The following is a 6,104-nucleotide window of genomic DNA, read 5'->3' as shown; positions in this document are numbered from 1 at the left end:
GGGTACGCTAATGAAAAAAAAAAGAGAACGAAAAAATAAAAAAACCATCGAAGCTGGGTCATGCTGAGCTAAGCCTAATACACTGTAATGAAATTGGTCGATGGGAAAGCAATAAAGATAAATATTAAGGTGGCTCGATAGTTGAACTGCTATGCGTGTTTGCGGTAACCATTCCTAACAAATAAATTACCATACAAACGACAGAGATTCCAACTGTCTTGGCCGGAAATTTCCCCTTTTTGGTCATAATTTCCGGCCTCCCGTTTCCCTTAATATTCTGTCGGTTTTAGAAGCTCTTCCTAGCCAAAGAAAGATAATGTTTCCTTTGTGTAACTAGTCTCTTTAGCACGATTCTTTGCCGTTTTTCTGTGGTTCTTCGGCCACTTTTCCCTGAGCCTACGGTACTTTTGGACGAGCTTATCTTATGTTCGTGCAAAGTTTGCGTTTTTAAAACAATTTTATAAATGGCGACCACTTTTACATTCTTTTGTCTTTAGGTTAATTAGACCAACTGCCTTTATTTTGAAACAAAAAGTCTTCACATATTTGTTGGTCGTAGCGAGGCTAGAAAGGCTTATTAGCATTCAAACAAGAGAATGTATTATTTGGTCGCTACTATGAAAGAGGTGTATCCGTGGGATCAATAGGCTTTAGCTTTCACTGCCTGTTTAAAACTCCACTATTTTCCAGTGACTGCATTAAAATTTTTCCTGGGGGAGCGTGCCGACGGATCCCCCTTGAGGCTCGCCGCGCCTGTGGCACTCTTGGGCGCGGCTATGCCACTTCTAAATCCTCCCCTTATTTATTTGACAGGATTGGAATCTCTATGGAAAGGACAATACAAATTATGCAAAGATGCGTTTTCTCAACAAAAATTACCGTTGGTTGTGAATTGACTGATTGGTTGTCATTTGAACTAACCAGCTCTGATTAGTTTGAGCCTTGAAAACATTTTAGCGCATATTTTGTCATTGTGTGTACGTCGGGCTAATCTCAGCGTTGTTCATTTCAGGGAAAGAGCAGCATGTGCCGCATTTGTGGATGTCCGCAGATAGTGAAAAGTCTAAAACGACTAGATAACCACCCGTCCAGAAACCATAAAGGGATTACAAGGGCAATGAATGATCGCCAGTCCCTTACTCTATCTCATTCAAACAAATGGTACGTGACTTGTCTGTTACCCCATTGTGGCAAAGATGTATTGCACCTGTCCCACCATTTGAGAAACAAGCACTCAAAAATGAAGGTTAACGAGTACCACTCAACGGTACGAAAAGCATATCAAAGTGAAAGAACCGAGCGTCAGCTGGAGGATGAAGGTAATAAAAAACGAACCCATAAAAAACAAAATAAAATGGTGACTACGAAGGAGGAGAAACGGGAGATAGCTGAGAAAGAAAAGACAATTGGGGCAAAATATTCACCTTCAGAAGTGCTTCCTGCTGATTCCGATCCAGTAGTGATTACAACTGAAAGTAATTTAAAAGTTTGTAATAAAAAAGAGGATGAAGGGGAAAGAGAGGAAGAGATTGACGAAGCAGTATGCTAATGATATACAAGAAGAGGGTGTAATCAAGTTGGACAATAATATTGAAAATGGCTACTCAGACGAAATTCTACGTTATCTAGTCCATAACACAACACCAGATGGGGTCCGCTTCTTCTTGACAGCTGTGAAGAGCGGAAAAACTGTTGCCCAATTTAGCCGGTCTAGGCTTTGCAGAGTTGTGTTGGGGGAAATGCACCCTTCAACGCTTCAATGCATCTACCGCTATCGCAAGTACTTGACCAGCTATTATCGGTTGGAAAGATACCACCCATACCCTGAGAAGGGAATGATCCACAGCTGTGTTGCATGCGCCGCGACAGAGAGAGGAAAATGCTCCTGTCCTATCCTACCAAAGTCGTTTTATGTATTTTGTAGGCAAAAGTGCTTGATTGATTGGAACTGTGATCGCGGACCGTCGCATGCCTGTTTTGACCTCTTCCACTGCGCAATATGCCACGAGCGGTATGTAGCATCATCCACCAGTCACAGTCCATACCCGCCTGAAAACTGGGGGCGCCGTTCATTCAATAACAGCACAATTACAATCAGGTAAACATCTTGGTGTTGGCAATCGACAATTACTTCATAAACAATGTTGTAACGAATTATTGGAGTGTATCCTCTTAGCTTATTCATTATTTTACAGGCACTCTAGGAGGAACAATGGGAGTAAATTCGCATACCCTTTGCTTGTTGTGCTTACTATAATACTTGATCTTTACATAGTTTCAATGTAAATCAGTGCTTAGCTGAATTCTGTGTTGAGTAAAGGTAATTCATTGTGATCATTCAACACAAAATTTGACACTCTCGGAAGAGGACTTTCCAGGGACATTGACTAGAATCAATTTTTGATTGTTTTTTTAACCTCACTTAATTTTTTGGCAATAATAGTGATAAAAATGTTTTATCTTTTGCCCAACCCACGTCTACCTAAGATTTACTATGAAAATATCAAAAAATGTCGTTGAGGGGTGCGTGTGACTGATAACCACTGTAGATGATGGAACTTTCTACTAACTTTAGCAACTGTATGGAAAGCCAACAACAATATTATTATTTTTACACTAGGGAATTTTTCTACATATAGATATGCATGTATAAGTAACATATAATCATTAAAGTTTGGATTTGAGTTGCCCATTAATTACAAAATCAGCTAAATTACTCTCGCCAAAAGAATTAATTCATTATTGGAGCCCTTTTTATACAGTACACAATCCTTGTTGTTGAAGTGTGCCTAAAATAACAGCACGAATGTCTCCAGGTAAAGTAAATGGTCCCTCAGAATTCAAATCAATAAAGCACTCAAAATAAAGCGGGCCATGAGCAGTGCGGATAATGTTCTTTCCGAGCACTTGATCATTATTTAATACAGTATAACAGCCGTCTTGCCTGAGATCAAGCCAGTGGCCTCTGATCTTGGTGGTATTCACTGACTTCACACTTCTTGTTGGCTTTGAAATGGTGTGAAAAAGCCAGAATTGTTCATCTGCTGTTGTGTAGATGGGTAGCACTAAGCTTGTTGCCTCATCTGAATGCTTCATGTTCACACCAACACATAACCAAGCATCTGGTGTAAAAAGATGTTCACAGGAAGCATACAGCATCAGCCTCTCTGAGGCTGAAAGGCACAAATCGATCTACTACTTCTACCTCTTCTTCTTCCACCCTTCCCCCATCCAGTGCACGCTTTGCTCCTTCTGTTCCACATATTTTTGTCAAGACATTTTGGACTTCAGCTGCACTGGAAGTGGTAGTAGCCAAAGTAATTACTGTGAGTGCAGTCAAGGCAGATGTTTGAGTAGATGTAGACCCTGAAGTAGATGCAGATGGTGGAGTAGATACACATCTGGATGAGAGAGATGCTGAGGTGGACGTAGATGTCGGAGTAGATGTAATGGTAAAGTGGATGTTGTGTGCATGCAGCATTAACTGTTTCAGCTGAATACGGCCATAGTTGTACGGCTTCTTGAATGGAATGCCTTCTGGGAGACCATGGACTTCGAATCCACCCTTTAAATATGGAACTTTGCAAGGTTTACCACAGGCATCACCTAAAAATAGTGGGAGATCATAAGTTGGTGCAGGTCATAAATGTCCGAAAGATCAGCTGTAGTTTCATTTTTGTTTCTTTTAACCCACTGATTCCTTAACAGATTAACAGATTTTACTCTGTTTCAATGTTACGAACATCATCATCATACAGTTGCAAAGTGTTTGGAAAACCTTTAGAACTATATGAAGACTATGTAAAGCATGCATAATCAACTATGATGAACTGACAAAAAATTGGTAAAATATTTTTTCACTCAAACATGTTATCAAATTTCTGTCACTTCATCATAGTTGATTATGCATGTTTCGCAATTTTGCCTTTGTAATTGACGACGATGTTCTTAACATCGAAACATGTATTAAACAGGAAAAAAATTGTAATCTTTTAAAAAAATTCTCTTTACTTTCTGTTGTCTCAACCATTTTACTGTCTGCTGCCAGGTAATTTAACTTGTCAACTGGAGACGTTCTAAGGCACCTGAGGAGTGAGTGGGTTAATAATAATTTATAATTTAAACCAAAAAAATCAGTTCCTCAAAATAATAAATACACATACATTGAACTAAAATTCATATTCTTCTCAGTTCTGTAAACTGCTTTTTTTTTCCCAACATAATCACAATTTAATGAATCATATTATTAGTCCTATTATTCTACAATGTACATTCTTTTATATTCTATTTTTTAAAAATTGTTTTTAGTGTTACTATTATCATTATTATTCCTTGCGACTTTTTATTTATTCTTACTACTACTACTACTACTACTACTACTACTACTACTACTAATAATAATAATAATAATAATAATAATAATAATAATAATAAAGGGTTAAAGGGTTTAACGCCCGTTGGCCACTGGAGTGGCCCTTCATATAAGTGCCCAGAGGCCACTCCAGTGGCCAAAATCAACAACATTATGGAGAAGCCTTAGAACAAGCCTTAGAACAAGTTAACTCAGCCAGCCCCCCCTTACCCCCTTCCTTACAAGAACCTGGATTTCTATGTTCAATTGATCAGTCACTTGCAAACAGTACTTTTCACATATAGTTAGCATACATTATCAGCACCATTATTATTTATCATTATCATTATTATCATTATTACTATTATTATTGTAGCAGTACAAACATTTGGATGCTGGTAGATAAAGCAAGATAGGGTGTATCATGTAACCTATCTGCATAACAGGAAAAAAAATCGATAAATTGTACATTATTAATACAAGAAAACAAATTGCTGTTATTAAAAAATAAAAATTATTAACAAATAAAATACTAATAATGATAATAATAATAATAATAATAATAATAATAATAATAACAACAGCAACATCAATAACAATAACAATAATTGTACAGCATGTCAGGCCTAAAAGGTGCTCATGGCCTTGTCAATTACTTCCCTTGCCAGCGAGTAGCAACTAGTTCCCAAAGGTCTCAAGGGGGTCCTCTCCTGATTCCCTACGCTTCGCGTATCCACGAGTTAAAAAACGGCACACCACAACTTTATGTCAACAAGAGGTTCAGGTAGCCTTCACTTTGTTCGAGGGATTTTAAGCCGATTTCCTTTTAAGTTCACAGCATTTCAGTGTTTTGTGTGTTACAGTATCTTGGTGAATATTTAGTTTAGTTTCGTAGGTGTCCAAATTCCACATTCCGTGACCCAACTATCGGGTTAACTGCGATCGTAGAATAGTTGTTCACATTTAAGACTATTGTTAACTGCATTGATTCAAATCAAAACCAGTAAACAGATGCTTTACAAGTTTCTACGATGGTATTTAAAAATATTTAATACTTTTCCTTGACAATACCGGGAGAATTATAAAATCATGTACTTAGCCCGATGGGATGTGTAACAGAGTGATACGATAACCGGGCGTGCATGAACGACAACAGAAAAAAATTCATTTCCGGTCACGCAAACAATTTTTTTAATAAATATTTCCGCCTCTTTTTGTCACGTAGTCTTCCGTGGTCAAGTGATCATCGCAATTGCCTTCCAATAGCGAATTCTACTTGGAGAAGTCTCTACACCAGCCATAGAAATCTTACACATGCGCAGTAAAATTGCGACCTCCTGGTTGCCCTCTTCCAGTGTAGTTTTTTAACGCTGTTGTTTGATTTAATTTGTTGCTTTCCATAAACAGCCTCCAAATCTACAAGCATTCAATATCATCTTGCACAAAGGCCCTTCGTGTAATTTCTTTAATTCTTTGTTATTTGGGCATTTCCAAGACCGTGCTGACGTATTAGGTGACGTAACTGGGCTAGTATTTTAAAACACCGACAGGTAAGAAAACAAATACGTTTTGTTGTCCGGCAACCAAGTGAGCTTTGGTAAAGCTGCCGATTTTGCGAAACCATTTTGTGCAATCTCAAACGGTCATGAATGCGACTAATCAATACTGGATTGGATGCGATTCCGTTGAAGCCTGGGCGAGTTAAATTCTATCTTTCTTTTCCGCTCATAAAAATTGATCCCGAAAATGCAGT

At 38.1% G+C, this 6,104-nt stretch overlaps 1 pseudogene; it reads left to right on the top strand.

Annotated features, from left to right (window-relative positions):
• Nucleotides 1–1,113: 1,113 nt before the first annotated feature.
• LOC138014054 (uncharacterized) lies at nt 1,114–2,102 on the top strand (annotated as a pseudogene).
• The last annotated feature ends 4,002 nt before the right edge of the window (nt 2,103–6,104 follow it).

The sequence above is a fragment of the Montipora capricornis genome, chromosome 8 (genome assembly GCF_036669925.1).
Source record: "Montipora capricornis isolate CH-2021 chromosome 8, ASM3666992v2, whole genome shotgun sequence".
NCBI lineage: Eukaryota > Metazoa > Cnidaria > Anthozoa > Scleractinia > Acroporidae > Montipora > Montipora capricornis.
This window is presented reverse-complemented; position numbering and strand designations above follow the sequence as displayed.